General features: G+C 47.4%; 1 protein-coding gene across 7 annotated transcripts in view; it reads left to right on the top strand.

The window, feature by feature from the left end:
* Positions 1–17,961, top strand: part of LOC101600100 (myosin phosphatase Rho interacting protein) — a 135,654-nt gene that overhangs the window by 42,336 nt on the left and 75,357 nt on the right. The window lies entirely within an intron of this gene.

Genomic DNA, 17,961 nt, shown 5'->3' with positions numbered 1-17,961 from the left:
CCAGGCCCCTCTGTTGTGTCATTGTTGGTTATATCATGTGTGGGGACAGCCCTGCACACTTCTGGTCTGAAGTTGGGAGTGTTTGGAAGGACTTACTGACAGAAAATGTTCTGCAAACTCAGACTTGGGCTTGAGGCTTCTTCAGTGAACATTGGGGAGAAGAAATACTGAGGGAGGAAGCCACTTTTCTGTGAGGCTGATAGGAGCTTGAATTGACGTTAGGAAAAGTGAGGATGAAGTCTTGGGTCTCGGTGAGGGCTTGCACAGACTGTGGCCCTGCAGGCCTGGGTGTGGACAGACAGGTTCACACTCTTCCTCCAGGGCTGCCTCACAGTTTCTGGCAGTAATTGCTTTCTCTCCCACTAGATCTTGGGACAGATTTATTTTTAGCTGACATTCCAGGTCAGACCATAGAGGCTTCTTCTTCCTCTGTCACCTTGTGGTTTCCCACCTGTTTCTTGGTCAGCCAGGACTGCTTTTCTTTCTTTCCCTATGTCATCTGCCTTTGTCTGTCAAGGAGGTTGCTCCTCTCTGACTGGAGTATCACAGTAGTAATAAAGGGAAAATAGGCTCTCTGGCTACCTCTTCATGTGCCATGTGAGTAGGCAGGTATGTACATATGTGTGTGTGTATGCAGGCAGTCTTTGAAAACTGGGGCACATCCCATACTTTGTCAAAAAAGTTGGCCCAACTGCTGGACATGAGGTTGTTTCTTTTTAGCAGTGTGGTGAGAATCTGGAGTGTGAGATGACTGGGTCTCCAAAGATGTTCCAGAATGTCAAGACACTGGGATTTCAGAGTGATCATTAACACTCACGTGTACAAAACCATCCCAGTGGGTCTTTGTGTACCTGTGCCTGTTCTTTGTGATGTGACACTTTTCTCCTTTGCTTCCATATCATTAGCAGGCATGATACTGTACTTGTTGGTTGCACTATCTCATACACACACATGTATTCTCATATTAGCTGTCACTTCATTAGTTGTTTTTCTTATTTTTGGTTTTTTGAGGTAGGGTCTCACTCTAGCCCAGGCTGACCTGGAATTCACTATGTAGTTCAGGGTGGCCTCAAACTCATGGCATTCCTCCTACGTGCTGGGATTAAAGGAGTGCGCCACCACATCCAGCCCATTAGTTGCTTTTAAGACTTCTTATTCTTTCTGATGAACAAATTTCTGCTACAAGAATGGACTATTGAAGCCGGGTGTAGTGGTGCATGCCTTTAATCCCAGCACTCGGGAGGCAGAGGTAGGAAGATCACCATGAGTTCATGGCCACCCTGAGACTACATAGTGAATTCTAGGTTAGCCTGGGGCAGAGTGAGACCCTACCTCGAAAAACTAAAAAAAGAATGGACTATTGTATTGAAGATTTAGCTGAGGAGTCATCTGTTGACCAGAATAGTTAAGGTGAGTACTGTTGGTAGTGACTCAACTCATGGCAGGAACCAGGAGGCATGTAAGACACTCCTCTTACCCAGGCAGCAGGCCTGTAGGACAGACCACACTCTGTTCTTGAAGAAATTTTCCTGGCCTGGCTTCACATGGGCAGTGGTCCTGGGTGGAGTCTGGGGGTTGGGTTTCTCTAAGTCCTGAGGTTTACCTTGACTTCCCTACATCTAGCTAACCTGTTCTTAAATCTTACAGCTAGCTTACAGTGAAGAAAAGCCTCAAGGATTTGGGTTGCATTCTAGCTGGCTTAGGCCATAAAGCATGTGGATAATCAGTGCTCCCTGAACTTTGCTGGATGACTGATGGCTGCAGTCAGAAAATTTTTCTTTAGGGGTTGGGTAGATGGCTCAAGGGTTAAAGGAGCTTGTTTGCAAAGCCTTCTGGTCCAGCGTTCAATTCCTCAACACTGCCAGATGTGGCAAGAGCCCTGTTATGCCTGTATGCACACTCACTTACTCACTCTCAAATAGATAAAAATACCTGTTTAAAAAAGAGCTGGCAGGGTGGTGCATGCCTCTAATCCCAGCACTGAGGAAGCAGAGGGCAAAAGGATCACTGAGAGTTTGAGACCAGCCTGGGACTACAGAGTGAGTTCCAGGGTCTACTGTGAGACCCTACCTTGGGTTGGGGGGGGGGGGGGAGAAAGGGAAGAAGTCAGGAAGGAAGAAAATCTTGTAAGTCCAGCAGGATCCATATTCTCCCTGATTCATCCGAACAAGTACAAAGACAGTGGTTGCTAAGCCCCTCTGAGCTGGAACCAGCAAGAACTGCTTCTCATTGAGTGAGCTAGAGGTGCTGACATGTCATGGCTCCCAGTGTGCTCAAGCAAACTGGATGTGGGCTGGGGCAGAGGTGGCTGCCTGTTAGGGCTGCGGGAAAAGAAACAAACCCCAAGAAAGACTTGGACTTAAGATAGGTATTGATGGGATACCCAGAGCCAATTTTTTTTGTACATGTGGCATTTTGTGGCAGTTAGCCTTGGAGCTAAAAGTCAGGTAGCCAGTTGATGTTTGTGGAAAAGAGCAGGGGTTAATCATGTTGAAATGTCTTTAAAGTATCACTTTGGTCTTATAAGGCCTTTCCGTGTTGCATCTGGAAGCTCACTTAGGGTCTTAGGGAAGAGCTACAATGAGGCCCTTAAGGGTGAGGGCCAGACAGGATGGGACCATTTCAATGGAGGTTAGGCAGGAGGAGACAGTTGGAGTGAAAGCCAGAAAGCAGGAGGCTGTCTGGGCGGAAGACAGACAGGAAGAAGGGAGCTAGGGTAGAGATCAGGTAAGAGGAAGGGAGCTAGGGTAGAAATCAGGTAAGAGGAAGGGAGCTAGCGTAGAGATCAGGTAAGAGGAAGGGAGCTAGGGTAGAGATCAGGTAAGAGGAAGGGAGCTAGGGTAGAGATCAGGTAAGAGGAAGGGAGCTAGAGTAGAGATCAGGTAAGAGGAAGGGAGCTAGCGTAGAGATCAGGTAAGAGGAAGGGAGCTAGCGTAGAGATCAGGTAAGAGGAAGGGAGCTAGGGTAGAGATCAGGTAAGAGGAAGGGAGCTAGCGTAGAGATCAGGTAAGAGGAAGGGAGCTAGCGTAGAGATCAAGTAAGAGGAAGGGAGCTAGGGTAGAGATCAGGTGAGAGGAAGGGAGCTAGAGTAGAGATCAGGTAAGAGGAAGGGAGCTAGCGTAGAGATCAGGTAAGAGGAAGGGAGCTAGCGTAGAGATCAAGTAAGAGGAAGGGAGCTAGGGTAGAGATCAGGTGAGAGGAAGGGAGCTAGAGTAGAGATCAGGTAAGAGGAAGGAGCTAGCGTAGAGATCAGGTAAGAGGAAGGGAGCTAGCGTAGAGATCAGGTAAGAGGAAGGGAGCCAGGGTAGAGATCAGGTGAGAGGAAGGGAGCTAGAGTAGAGATCAGGTTAGAGGAAGGGAGCTAGGGTAGAGATCAGGTAAGAGGAAGGGAGCTAGAGTAGAGATCAGGTTAGAGGAAGGGAGCTAGCGTAGAGATCAGGTAAGAGGAAGGGAGCTAGGGTAGAGATCAGGTAAGAGGAAGGAGCTAGCGTAGAGATCAGGTAAGAGGAAGGGAGCTAGGGTAGAGATCAGTTAAGAGGAAGGGAGCTAGGGTAGAGATCAGGTAAGAGGAAGGAAGCTAGCGTAGAGATCAGGTAAGAGGAAGGAAGCTAGGGTAGAGATCAGGTAAGAGGAAGGGAGCTAGAGTAGAGATCAGGTAAGAGGAAGGGAGCTAGCGTAGAGATCAGGTAAGAGGAAGGGAGCTAGCGTAGAGATCAAGTAAGAGGAAGGGAGCTAGGGTAGAGATCAGGTGAGAGGAAGGGAGCTAGAGTAGAGATCAGGTAAGAGGAAGGGAGCTAGCGTAGAGATCAGGTAAGAGGAAGGGAGCTAGCGTAGAGATCAAGTAAGAGGAAGGGAGCTAGGGTAGAGATCAGGTGAGAGGAAGGGAGCTAGGGTAGAGATCAGGTAAGAGGAAGGAGCTAGCGTAGAGATCAGGTAAGAGGAAGGGAGCTAGCGTAGAGATCAGGTAAGAGGAAGGGAGCTAGGGTAGAGATCAGGTGAGAGGAAGGGAGCTAGAGTAGAGATCAGGTTAGAGGAAGGGAGCTAGGGTAGAGATCAGGTAAGAGGAAGGGAGCTAGGGTAGAGATCAGGTAAGAGGAAGGAAGCTAGCGTAGAGATCAGGTTAGAGGAAGGAAGCTAGGGTAGAGATCAGGTAAGAGGAAGGGAGCTAGGGTAGAGATCAGGTAAGAGGAAGGGAGCTAGGGCAGGAAGAATCCATCAGAGTAAAAGTCAGGTAGGAGGAAGGTAATGTAGGAGGAATCATGGGGACTCTTATTGCTAGGGCTGAGGAAACAGGTAGGTAGGACTCTTCATGCCCTCTAATCTTCCTCACATCAGGGTTTGCTCTGCATGATGAGTAGTCAGTTAAGCATCCAGAAACACCAACCCCATGGCGGTCTTCTATCACCAGATCTCCATCCTGTCCAAGTGGGCAGGGTCCTGAGATTTATAGGAGGAGACGTCTCTATGGTGGCTCCCATATGGCTGAGCAAGGATGCAGAAACACCTTCTTTGTGTTTTTTCTGAGTGACTAGAAGAACCACGGTCCTCAGTGGGGTTTGTTTGCTTGGGACCATGTGGCATTGTCTAACACCATCTTGGATAATAACTAGAGTAGGTGGTCTACCGTGACACACAGCTCCCTGGCAGCAAAGAAGGATCTGCTTTGATTTTCACATGCCCCAGATAAGAACCCCTGAATGTCTTTGTTAGTAGCTTACTTACGTTAAAAATATTTATTATTTATGAGAGAGAATGGGCACACCAGGTCCTAAGCCACTGCAAACAAACTACAGATGTATGTACCACCTTGTGCATCTGGTTTATGTGGGTCCTGGGGAATTGAACCTGGGTTCTTAGGCTTCACACTCAAGTGCCTTAACCACTAAGCCATCTCTCCACCCATACATTTTTATTTGTAAGACTTTAAAATGTAAGCATAATATTGTTTTTAACACAGGACTCCTGCCAGAATGGATGGTAGGCCAGGGTTGTTCTGTGGCCACATGGAAAGTGGCAGTAGAACAAGCATGGATCTGATCTGTTCTTAAGGGTTTTCTATGGGGCCCCAGGCCAGCCCAAGGATAGCAGAACTTCCCATGTTGTGCTCTTGCCCAGGGAGCCCGTCTATATCAGCACCCATGGCATGCTCAGTCTATCACCTGTTGAAGTAGCCCTAATCAGAGCATATTGATAAAAGCAGCAGCTCTGAGCAGCCTGTGGCCACCTCTGGTCCTAATGTCTTGCCCCACCCCACTGTAGCCCTCAGTGGTAATACAGCCCACTTGCCCTCCCCAGCTACCTGCTGTACCGTTCCACTGTAGATTTTATTGTTGGTCTGGTTCCTTAGTACTTAGTGACAATCTGTTCCAAATTATTAAACATTATTATTATTTTTAAAAAAGTACTTTATTTATTTGTTTATTTGACTGAGAAAGGGAGAGAGAGGGAGAATGGGCACACCAGGGCCTTCAGCCACTGCAAATGAACTTCAGACGCATGCGCCCCCCTGGTGGGTCCTGGGGAATCGAACCTGGGTCCTTTGGCTTTGCAGGCAAGCGCTTTAACAGCTAAGCCATCCCTCCAGCCCTATTCTTTTTTTTTTTTTTCCTTCCTTTAAATACTGTCTTACTGGACTATGATTTATTTTCCCCTGTAGTTCAGTCTATTATAATCCTGTCTCTTTGTATGCTGTCTGATATAGGGCTCAGTATACCAGACCTACTAAGATATGATATATGGGTACATTTGCTGAAGAAGTTCAGTCCCAGTTTGGAAAGAGGAGAGGATAGGTCAGACAGAGAAGGTGGGCAGAGGTGATTGCAGAGATCAGGAATGCAGGGACTAAGTAGCTTTCCACAGAAGGAAGAAATGATTTTGTCCACAGACTTTGAAGGAGTGGCAAGGAAAGGGCATCTCTGCCTCCCTGCCTAGGTCGCAGAGAGGCAGGTGAGTATTTGAGGATCACAGTGTACCCTCCTTCTGAGGGCACAGTGGTAATGGCTCTGAGTGCTTAAGGACCCTGATTGGTTGGACAGTTGGCCAGTTCAGCCCTCAAGGTTGACCATTGCCTTTCCAGGCAGCTCTGAGATGGCACTTTCTTTTGGGGAATCTCTTCCTTTTTTGGGAAATTTCTTTCTTGATACTCCTGCATAGCATGAGTGGTGGGCGTGGAGGCGAGGCAGATTTCCCTAAAAAGGAAGAGAAATTTCCAGAGTGTTGGCTGAGGTGAGGTGGGCGTGGGTGGCCCATAGACAAGGTGGAGCCTGAGGAGACTGCCTGTGCCTCCTACTTTGCAAAGGGGGGGGGGGGGGCGCAGAGAAAGGACCTAGAAACCCTACTGCTACCTCTGCTTTTCACCCTCGTGCAGGAACTCATGGGGACTGGTAGAAATGAAGGGGCTATAGTGACATCTGCCCAGAGGCTTCAAGCCCCATGATGGGCCTATTTTCTCCTTTGTGTTCCTGAAAGTGAGGAAAACAGGCCATCTGATGCTTTTGATTTTTTGAGGTAGGATCTCACTATGGCCCTGGCTGACCTGGAACTCTCTCTGTAGTTCCAGTCTGGCCTCATACTCACACTCCTACCTCTGCTTCCTGAGTGTTGGGATTAAAGGCGTGTGCCACCACGTCTGGCATGTTGTATTTTTTTTAACAGTAATAAAATATGCATGACATAAAACCTCCTCCCTGGACACATTAAGGAAGCATACAGTTCAGAGGCATTTGATACTGCTGGTACAGCCATCACCACCATCCACCTTTGAGCTCTGTCACCTCAACTGCAACTTCCCTATAATACCCTGACTGCTCCCACTGCTGACAGCAGCCTTCTTTCTGTCTCACAGAAGCCGCAGGTAACTTGGTGTCCCTTACTAGCAAGGTTTGGGGCAGATGATATTTTGGATTGTTTTCAAAAAGTTTGGGGATATTTACACACACAATGTGATGTCTTGGGGATGGGACCCTCGTCTAAGCAGGAAGTTCACTTATGTTTCACCTGTATCTTATACACATAGCCTAACAGTAGTGATATCCAAGATTTTTATTGTACCTATATTTTGACTGCCCCATCATGAGGTCAGCTATGGAATTTTCCACTTGTGTCATCTTGATGTCAGAGCTCAGAACCATAATTTGGAACATTTAAATCCCAGACTTTGGGTTCAGGGTTACTACTTCCCCTGTGTAAGTGGATTCACAGCATTTGTTTGTTTGTATCTGGCGTATTTTACTTAGTATGTGTTCTTAGGTTTACCCTGAGGTGAATTGCAGCATAGGTCAGGATTTCCTGCCCTTTCATTTTGTTAGGTCTATTGCTATTGAACCAACCTACCCTGAGATGACCTGCGCCCTATTCTTGTAGGCCATGGGGCCTGTGAGACCTAGACTTATACTAGCTACAGCACCAAGGTCTGCAGTTTCTCCTTAGCCAGAAAGAGCCCTGCTGACAGGAGTTGTGGGACTTTTGAGTTGTGCTGACTCTGAGCTCCCTTAAAGTATCAGGTAAAGCCCTTTCAGCACAGGGGCGTGTGCTTTTTTTGTGGGACTACTTGGTATGCCTGTGGGTTTGTCATCCCTTCAGATGGAGAGGACCCCCCCATGATCCATTCTCTTCTCCCTTCCCTCTCCTCTCCTTCTCCCTCTCCCCTCCTTCTCCTTCTCCCTCTTCTCTCTTCCTTTTCCCTCTTCCCTTTCTCCTCTCTCTCTCCCTCCCTCTCCTTTCCCTCTCCCCTCTTTTCCCTTCCTCCCACTCCTCTCCATCTTCCCTCTCTCTTCTTCCTATCCCCTCTTCCTCTCCTCTTCTCCTCCTCCTCTCCCTCTATCTCTCCCTTTCCTCTCTCCTCCTTCTCCCCTCTCCCCTCACTCCTCTCTTCCTCTGTTCCCTCCCTCTCCTCCCCTCCCTTCCCCTTCCCTCCCCTCTCCTCTCCTCTCCCCCTTCCCTTCCTGTTCCTCCCTTTTTATTGACAACTTCTATTATTATAAACAATATCCCATGGTAATTTCCTCCATCCCTTTCTTAAAAATTTATTTATTTATTTATTTATTTATTTATTTATTTATTTATTTATTTATTTATTTATTTTTGAGAGCGAGAGAATGAGAGAATGTATGCACCAGGGCCTCCAGCCACTGCAAATGAACTCCAGATGCATGCACCACCTTGTGCATCTGGCTTACATGGGTCTTGGGGAATTGAACTTTGGCTTTGCAGGTAAACGTCTTAACTGCTAAGCCATCTCTTAGCCCCCTTCTTTCTTTTAAATGTTTTTGTTTATTTGAGAGTGGGAGGGAGACAAAGAGGCCGGCAAAGAGAGAGAGTGTGAGTATCAATGTGCCAGGACCTCCTGTTATTGCAAATGAATTCCAGATGCATGCACCACTGCGTGCATCTGGCTTTATGTGGGTATTGGGGGACTAAACCCAGGCCATCAGGCTTTGCAAGCAAGTACTTTTAACCACTGAGCAATCTCTCCAGTCAGTCCAAGCTATGTCTGTCTGTCTTTCTTTTCTTTTCTGACCTGGAATTCGCTATGGAGTCTCAGGGTGGCTCGAACTCACGGCAATCCTCCTACCTCTGCCTCCTTAGTGCTGGGATTAAAGGCGTGCGCCACCACACCCAGCTGTCTTCTGTCTTTTTTTGAACTAGGGTCTTGTTGTAGCCCAGGCTGACCTGGAATTCACTCTGTAGTCTCAGGGTGTCCTCGGACTCATGGTGATTATTATACCTCTCCCTCCTGAGTGTTAGAATTAAAGGTGTGTGTCACCACTCCTGGATTCTTTCTTTTTTTAAAAAAATTTACATTTATTTTTTAGAAAGAGAAAAAGAGAGGGAGAAAATGGGCACCCCAGGGCCTCCAGCCTTGAATCTGGTCCTTAGGCTTTGCAGGCAAGCCTTAACCACTAAGCTGTCTCTCCAACCTCCCCCCACACCAGCTTTGTCTTTCTTTAATCACTGTAGTGGCTCTGGGGTCCATCTCCAGTGGGGGAAGGACACATAGCTCTTGGGAAGCTCAGGCTGAGAGGACTCAGGGGGACATGTGGCGGCGAGCAGTCTACAGAGATGCTGCCGGCCCTCCCCTTGGTTTTTGTGCACATTCTGTGACCTGGTTGTTTGAGCAACAGTGCCTGATGGCCATCATGTTCATTTCACAGAGAATGAGAGCAGAGGCTTTGCAGTGGCCACCCTTGTCCTTGAGGGATATACGCTAAGACCGCTCAGTGGGTGCTCAAAGCCATGCTATAATGAGGCTGTACTCACTGTTGTTTTCCCCTGCTCTCCTGAGATGAGGCTTAATCAGAAATTAACAGTACTAAAACTAGAATATTATAACAACATACTCTAATGGGCTTCCTCCAACACCACCCCCCATATCAAGATGGCCCAGGAGCCTAGGTATGTTTCCATCTGGATTAGCAAAGCTGCAGTCACAGCTTTACTATGTTTCACTTATCAATGGCACAAGAAGGGCAATGCTTCCTGGCTAGAGTTGTGATACTGGCTCTGACAGAATTCGTGCCGTTATGTGTTGCCTTCACCAGAGGTCTAAACTAATGAACTTCCAAAACTATGAGCCAAAGCAAACCTTTCTTACTTAAGAGTAGCCTGTGTCAGGGATTTTGTTGCAGTGTGGGAAGCTCTTGATACATGTGTCTCTGTTATAGCAGTCTTACATGATAGCCTGACTGTTAAGAGGGAAGAATCAGAGAAGAGCAGCAGGGGTTGTCAGGTGGGCAGGCAGGGCCAGCTGGAAGGGCTCAGGTCAGCCTGTGTAGGTAGACCACAAGAGCCGGGAGAGGACACAAGTTGTGTAGGTCAGATGAGCCCCACCTCCAGGTCCCTCATCTCCAGAGCCCAGTGGAGCATGAGGAGCTTGTGCGCTGCTTTCCGTGTGGGTGTCCCCACAGTGCGGCGAGTGCTTCTGTGTGGAAAGGCGCTACTGAGAGCACACCTAGTGTGTGAGGGTGGGTGGTGGTGAGCCTTCTGCTGTCTTCCTGAGCCTTCGTTGCAAACACTTTAGTATCCACCTTTTTGATGCTGAGAGGAGTGGTGGCCTCAGGTCCGTTGGGTGCCTTCTGTCTTGTGGTTCATCTAGTGGCCTTATCTTCCTCCTCAGTTCTACAAATGACAAAGCAAGGGAAGAAACAGTAATTAGCAGCCCACCTGTTTCAAGGCCATAATTAGGTCCTTCCTGTCACAACTCTCTGCCTCAGTGAGTCTGTTGCTCTCCAGCAGGGGGGCCCTGGACACCGCAGTCCAGCCCTTTGTTGTACACACTACTCAGCCTCATCTGTACCAGAGCCTAGGAGTGTCACACAGCTCTTAGGGTTGCATGGAAGTGAGAGTAACTGTAGAAGTGGCAGTCTATGGCGTGGTGGGGATTTCTGCCAGGGAAGCATGGAGAGGAGGAGACTAACTGGCACCTGGCCCTGCCTGCAGACATGGGTGAACTTTCCCACAGCAGGCCCAGGGTGTCCTGCAGGCGGCGAGATACCTGGCCTCTCCTTCCTGTAGAGAGGAGTGCTTAAAAAGGCAGCAGTGCACAGCATCTGCTAGGAAACTGACTCTTTAAGTGGCAGAGAGAAGAACTGCCAAACAAGTCACTTTAGGGCCTCATGACAGAAAGCACTTCAGGGTAGAAGGAGCAAAACTAAATGGCTAGTGCCAGTGTGTTCACAAAGGAGCTTGCAGGGAGGTTCCCGTGTCCTCCAGGGTAACTACCCTTCCATTTCCTCATTTAGCCCAACACAGCCCCACACAGGCGTTTTCTGCCATTGAACCTGACCCATCTGACCATGCCCTTAGTCTTGGGCTTTGCATGAAATAGGTGGTGCTGTCCACGGGAACACAGCCAGACACGCCTGTACACCACGGGCACTCACGAGCCAGCAGTTTAGTTTAGTGTCAGTCTTCTGCCTCTCCTTCCTCCAAGCGCACTCGCGCAAGAGCCTTCTCTGTGGCCAGAGGCAGAGGAAGGCAAAGGGGATGGATTTAGGACAAGTCAGCTTACAGGTGCCAGGGAACAGCTCTCAGATGTAAAGCAGTGTGGGGGAACCACGAAGAAGTAGCCTCCTTACATTGTGCCATGTGTTGACCTGTGGGGAAACTTAAGAGAAAGAACCTTGAAACAGTTTCTTTGTAGGATAGGTGTCACTCACGCACTTGAGTGTGCACTTTTACAGATGCCACTGTAACAGGTTGCCACAAATTTAGTGGCTTAGACTGACTTCGTCTCTTTCAGTTCTGGAGTCCAAGAGTCTGTTTCCCTGAGGCTCTGGGGCATTCAGATCCTTGTCTCTGCCTTCTGAATACCCCAGTCCCACTGCCTGCTGTCCTTAGTGCATGTCCCTTCCTTCGTACCCACAGCTACTCGTTCATCTCTGTGTCTGTCTTCTTTTGTGTCATCTCACCCTAAGCCTCCCAGTGCAATTCCGAGACCCCCAAAGAGATCCATGCGTATCTTTGGGGCCTGTTACTTAGTCCTCTGAAGAGAGTGTCCTTGGAGGGAGCCACTGCAGAAACAGAAGGGCCAGTGGATTCGGCAGTTTCTGGAAAGAAGTGCTGGTCAGACTGAGGGCTGCGCTGATCGGGCTTGTGAGAGCAAGCAGGAAGGGCTGACTCCTCAGTGCAGGTCTGCCACCTCTGTGTGAGTGGAGGGCGTGGCTTGCAGTGAGGAGTGGCTGCTCAGCGACGGATGTGCTGGCTGTGACCAATGGGAGGAGGAGGCCATAGGGATGGATGTCACTAGCCCCACCTGGGCCCGTATCTAATTGTCGGTGAAGGACTTGAAGAAGCAGCCTTTCATGGGGTGGGGAGGCAAGCTTGCCTTTGAGGACTGTTCTTCCAGCTGCCACTAGGGGAGGCAGAGAGGAAGGAAGGAAAGACTCCTGTTATGTTCTCAGGAGTCTGTCGTCCTGGAGGTAAGCCTGGCCTTGTACTTATTTCTCAAAAACAAAGTACAGAACAAGTCCGGGACACGAAGGAGAAGAGACAGATGGAGGAGGAAGACATGTCCCCAAAATGGTAGGGCCTGGAAAGGTTCTTGTAGTCCCAGCGATGCCTCATGTCTACCCAGCCTCAAAGCAGGTTTGTGTTGGGCAGAAGAGTCTCCAAGGCATAATTTTCCCACTCTGTCCCTCCTCAGGTGTCTTTGCTTCTGAGCTTCTGTTTGTATTTCTGCAACTCAGAGGATAATAGTTGGCAAGTCATTCTCTCCCTGAGGTCTTCAGTCAGGATGCTTATCAGTGGCACGGTGACAGTCCATCCACAGTGAATGCCGCTGTCACTGGGGTAGAAGCCAGAGCTCACCTCTGCATACCTTCGTGTTACTTGACAAGCTAACCTCAGCGATGCAGAAGCAAAAGGCACGTGCACCAGCCATAGCATTGCTCTTCTCACTGTTCTGCTGGGGAGACAGGAAATTGCTCAAGGTTGAGGCTTTTTCAGGCTGGCCTGGCATTTTTTTTGCCTGGAGCCTTGGGTCACAGGCCTGATAGTTTGGATATTCCAAGCCTCACCCTGGTATGATGGTTTATATTGATTATTTGTCAGGACCTAGAATCACCTAGGAAACTAGCCCCTGGGTGTGCCTGTGAGGGATTATCTTGATTAAGTTAATTAGAGTGTGAGGACTCACCTTAACTGGGCCTTGCCATTCCATGGCTGGGGTCATAGACTGGATAAAAGGAGAGAGCTGCCTAAGCACAAGCATTCCTCTTTCTCTGCTTCCTTATTGGACTGGATGTGACCAGTTGCCTCAAATTCCTGCCACCACACCTTCACCACTGTGAGGAATTGCAGCCTTGAACTGGAAGCTGTAGTAAAGCCTTCCCTCTTTAAGGTGCTTCTGGTCTAGTATTTGGTCACAACAAGCAAGTAACTAATACTCCCAGTTAATGTGTGAAGCACACTGCTGTGCTTGGAGGTGCTAGAACTCTGCGTCTGGATGTCCTCGTAGATGAACACTACTGCTACTGTGTGGCTGGCATCTGTTGAAAGCATGAAGAATGCTTTCTGTGAGCTCGTGTGGCCCAGGAAAGCCACAGAAGCACCGAGAACCAAGCTACCTCGTAACCTTGTACCCTGAGCTGCCGGGTGTGGTGAGAGTGTCTTGGGGTTCTTATCTGGGGAGGGCTCCATTCCAGGATGTGGGGCAGAGATTAGGAAGGGTCAGCTGGCCCAGGCACACCGGCCATTGTTCTGTGGGGACACTGATATTTGGGTGGATGAAGTGCAGGCAGCTATGGAAATGGAGCTTCACCATGTCACATCAGCAGCGGGGAGTGCTGAGCTAGGTGTTCCTTTGGGCATAGCAGGAAATGTTTATGGAAATCCTGCAGTCCTGCCCGGTTCTCTACTTCTGTTACTTGTGTGATCCCATCACTTGTCTGTGATACCCTCCATGTTCCCTCCCCTCCTCTGGAGGTGAGTGCTGTGGCAGAGACTTAGACCTGAGCTAATATTTCATATTTCAGACCTGTCACAGTCTCATGGAAAGATCTCTTTAAATGGCTCAGCACTAGATCTTCAGAGAGGAGCACTATGAGGATGTGCCAGATGAAGCCCAGTTGATCCCATTTGGGGCATACACTGGTCATTGGATTATACAAAAAAACAAAACAAAACAAAACAAAAAACATAGGCGTGATTATGCTCATTTTATTTTATTTTTTTTGTTTTTTGAGGTAAGATCTCACTCTGGCCCAGGCTAACCTGAAATTCACTATGTAGTCTCAGGGTGGCCTTGAACTCATGGTGATCCACCTACCACTGCCTCCCAAGTACTGTGATTAAAGGTATGTGCCACCATGCCCAGCTACTATCTATTTTAATTTAAAAAAATATTTATTTGAGAGAGAGAAAGGCAGATAGAGAAAAAAGGCATGCTAGGGCCTTCAGCCACTGTAAATGAACTCCAAACACATGTGCCACCTTGTGCATGTATCTTACGTGGGTCCTCGGTAATTGAACCTGGGTCCTCTGGCTTGGCAGGCAAACGCCTTACCCACTAAGCATCTCTCCAGCCCCCAGCTACTATTTTTTAATTATTTTATTTATCAGAGAGAGAATATAAATGAGAATGGGTGCCCCAGGGCCTCTTCCCATTGCAAATGAATTCCAGTCACATGTGCCACTTTGTGCCTCTCGTTTTACGTGGGTACTGAGGAATTGACCCAGGTCGTTGGGCTCACAGACAGGTTAGATAAGCAGTCTACCACTAAGCTGCACCTATAGCTGTCTGCTTTTATAACAACATTCTTTTTTTTAAAAAAATTTTGTTTTATGTTTATTTATTTGAAAGTGACAGACAGAGAAAGAGGCAGAGAGAGAGAGAGAGAGAATGGGCACGCCAGGGCCTCCAGCCACTGCAAACGAACTCCAGACGCATGTGCCCCCTTGTACATCTGGCTAACATGGGTTCTGGGGAATGGAGCCTTGAACCCTGGTCCTTAGGCTTCACAGGCAAGCACTTAACCACTAAGCCATCTCTACAGCCCTATAATAACATTCTTGTTGTTACCTTTTTTTGTTTGTTTGTTTGTTTTTTTGTTTTTCGAGGTAGGGTCTCGTGCTGTAGCTCAGGCTGACCTGGGTTTCACTATGTATGTAGTCTCAGGGTGGCCTCCAGCTCACAGCAGTCCTCCTAACCCTGCCTCACAAGTGCACTACCACACCCTGCTTGCTATTTCTTTAATTTCACAAGATGCTATGTATTGATTTTATGTACTATAAAGTAGAAGTTTGTTTGTTTGTTTTCAGCTGCCTTACCTGTCTCCCTACATGCATGGCACACACAGGTAGCAGGCATGAATCTCTCAGCCTTCATCCTTCAGAATAGCTACCTTGAGTTAAGTATTGGAGTTATGTCAGTACAGTTACATTAGTATGAGCATATAAAAGTATGCATATTCAAGCCAAGAAATAAACCCAGATTATATTCCCTTTCTCATAATACAGTTTGATACTTCTTGCTGTTAATAATCACCTTTCCCCATCTTGATTTGATTTTCTACTTATCTCTAATTGGAACTTTACATTTCCTAGCATAGGCTGGAGAGATGGTTCAGTGGTTAAGGTGCTTGCCTATAAAACCTAAGGACCTGAGTTTGATTCTCCAGTACCCACATAATACCAGATATATAAACTGGTCTATGCATCTAGAGTTTGTTTGCAGTGGTTGAAGGTCCTGGTATGCCCCCCCCCCATCTCCCTCTTTCTCTCTCTCTCTCAAATAAATAAATTATAAATATAACATTAAGCTTCCTGACAGAATTATAAATCTTCTGGTATGGACAGAAGCCTAGGATTTTTTAAATTCTTTTTGTTGTGGTAGCCCCCTCAGGGCCCTTCTGCTCCCTGGTCCCAAAATGGTCCATTTCTTCCGGCTGTTACCCAGCTCATGGCCTGGGCTCTTCCTGCACCACCACTCTGGGACTTCCCACTGTCCAGTGTGGTAGGCTCCTTTGTTCTTTGCTCTGGTTTTCATTTGGCAGAGAGAAGCATTAGGAAGAAAGGCATTTGAGGCCCTGCTTGTCTGACACCACTGTGCTTGGTTCCTTGCAGGATATGAGGTGGGAAACTGTTTTCCCCTGGGGTTCTGAAGACATCGTTTTTCTTTATTTTAATATTATTTATTTATTTATATGAGAGAGAGAGAATGGGCACGCGTGGGTCTCCAGCCACTGCAAAAGAAGTCTAGATGCATGCATCACTTGTGCTTCTGGCCTATGTGGGTCCTAGGGAATCAATCCTGGGTCCTTTGGCTTTGCAGGCAAACACCTTAACTACTAAGCCATCTCTCCAGCCCTCTGAAGACATTTTCATCTTTAACTCCCAACCATTGCTGTTGATGTGTACACATTCCATCTTGGGCCTTTATGAATGAAGTGAAGTTTTCCTCAGAATTTATGGAGCTTGTCTATTTATTAAACTCTGAAATGACTTCAAGTGATGCCTTTGTACAGTATGTCTCTCTTAAGACTGTCCTAGAAGTTTGTTTGCATGTGCTGGTCTTCACTGGGAATTCCTGTGCCTTGTGTTCCCAGTCTTTCCCTTTGGAGCTCTGGGCTCACTGAAGCTTCTAGTTCCTCAGGGCAGAGTCCAGTGCTCTTGTCTGTCTGCAGGACTGTGTGGAGATTGTGTTACTCTTGCCTTTGCTCACTTTTTATTTCTTCTGTGCACCTGCTTTTGGCATGCCTTCTTTGTGTTTCATGGATATAGTACTTTCTAATAATTGCATTTATTTTGAAGCCTTACCCTGTTTCTGGCCTGACCTATTCTACTGCAGACATGTGCTCCACCTTGAGCAGATGTGCAACCTTGCATGCTTGTGTAACTGTGAGTCTGGCTTACATGGGACCTGGAGAGTCAAACACGAGTCCTTAGGCTTTGCAAGCAAGCACTTTAACCACTAAGCCATCTCTCTAGCCCTACTTTTTTATTTTTATATTATTATTGTTGTTAATTGTTTTTAGAGAGAGAATTGGCAAACCAGGGCCTCAGCCAGTGCAATCTAACTCCAGATGCTGCACCACCTAGTGGGCATGTGTGACCTTGCACCTGTCTCACCTTTGTGTGTCTGGCTTATGTGGTATCTGGAGAGTTGAACATGGGTCCTTCGGCTTCACAGGCAAGTGCCTTAACCACTAAGCCATCTCTCCAGCCCCGCCTTGTTTGTTTGTTTGTTTTTCAAGGCAGGGTCTCACTGTAGCTTAGGCTGACCTGGAATTCACTATGTAGTCTCAAGGTGGCCTTGAACTCATGGCAATCCTCCTACCTCTGCCTCCCGAGTGCTGCGATTAAAGGTGTGAGCCACCATGCCCAGCTCTGCCTTTTATTTAATGAGAGAGAGAGAAAATTGGCACGCCAGGGCCTCCACCCACTGCAATGAAACTCCAGACTCCTGTGCTCTCTTGTGCACATGTGTGACCTTTCACACTTGCTTCACTGTTTTTCTGGCTTACATGGGACCTGGAGAGTCAAATATGAGTCCTTAGATTTTGCAGACAAGCGCTTTAACCACTAAGCCATCTCTCCAGCCAATATCTTCTCTTTTTTTACAAAATAATTTTTAATATTTCAGAGAGAGAGAGAGAGAGAGAGAGAGAGTGATCAAGCTCATTCTTCATGTGCTGCCACTTTGCTGTGTGCCTTGAAGGTTAAAACTGGGAAATAACGATGGAAAATAAATCTCAGTCTAGCTGTCAAAGCTCCCCTTGGCCATTCCCGGGTATGTGATCTATAAGAGAGGAAGACAGGCAGAGACAGACCTCGTGACCCTGCCATCTACAGGAGCCAGTTGAACAGCCGTCTAGGGAGCTTTGCAGTACTCCAGGCAAGAGCAGATGAGGAATAATCTGGACCGTGAGGGTGAGAACTTCTAGAAAGGAACTGTTTCTTTGTGATAGGCAGTAATAGGTAGACGTCGGCGGTAAGCCTAAAGAAATGAGAATTTCTACCAGTGCCAAAAGTATAACAAGCACATAGTGAAATTTGGGGGAAACAGAAAACAAATTGTCCAGCAAACCTTACCACCTGGAGATAGAAATCAGTTCATACCATACTTGATATAGTATAGTTGTATACTGCGCAAGACTAGTAAATAGGATTAAGTATGTAACACTGGGTTGTTGTTGTTTTTTTTTTTAAGAATGCCTTCTTCACTTTCTATCAAGCCTGTTAAGTTTTTATTAAATTGAAAAGAACAGTAAGTACTCAACCATGTTTATTGCTGCTCAACTTATAATAGCTGGGAAATGGAACCAGCCTAGATGTCCCTCAACTGATGAGTAGATAATGAAGATGTGGCACATTTATACAATGGAGTTCTACTCAGCGGTAAAGAAAAACAAAGTTATGAAATTTGCAGAAAAATGGATGGATCTGGAAAGGATTATACTAAGTGAGGTAACCCAGGCCCCAGAAAGCCAAGCGCCTCATGTTCTCCCTCATATGTGGATCCTA

The sequence above is a fragment of the Jaculus jaculus genome, chromosome 12 (assembly GCF_020740685.1).
Source record: "Jaculus jaculus isolate mJacJac1 chromosome 12, mJacJac1.mat.Y.cur, whole genome shotgun sequence".
Taxonomy (NCBI): Eukaryota; Metazoa; Chordata; class Mammalia; order Rodentia; family Dipodidae; genus Jaculus; species Jaculus jaculus.
The sequence above is the reverse complement of the archived record's forward strand: the minus strand, read 5'-3'. Positions and strand labels throughout refer to the sequence as shown.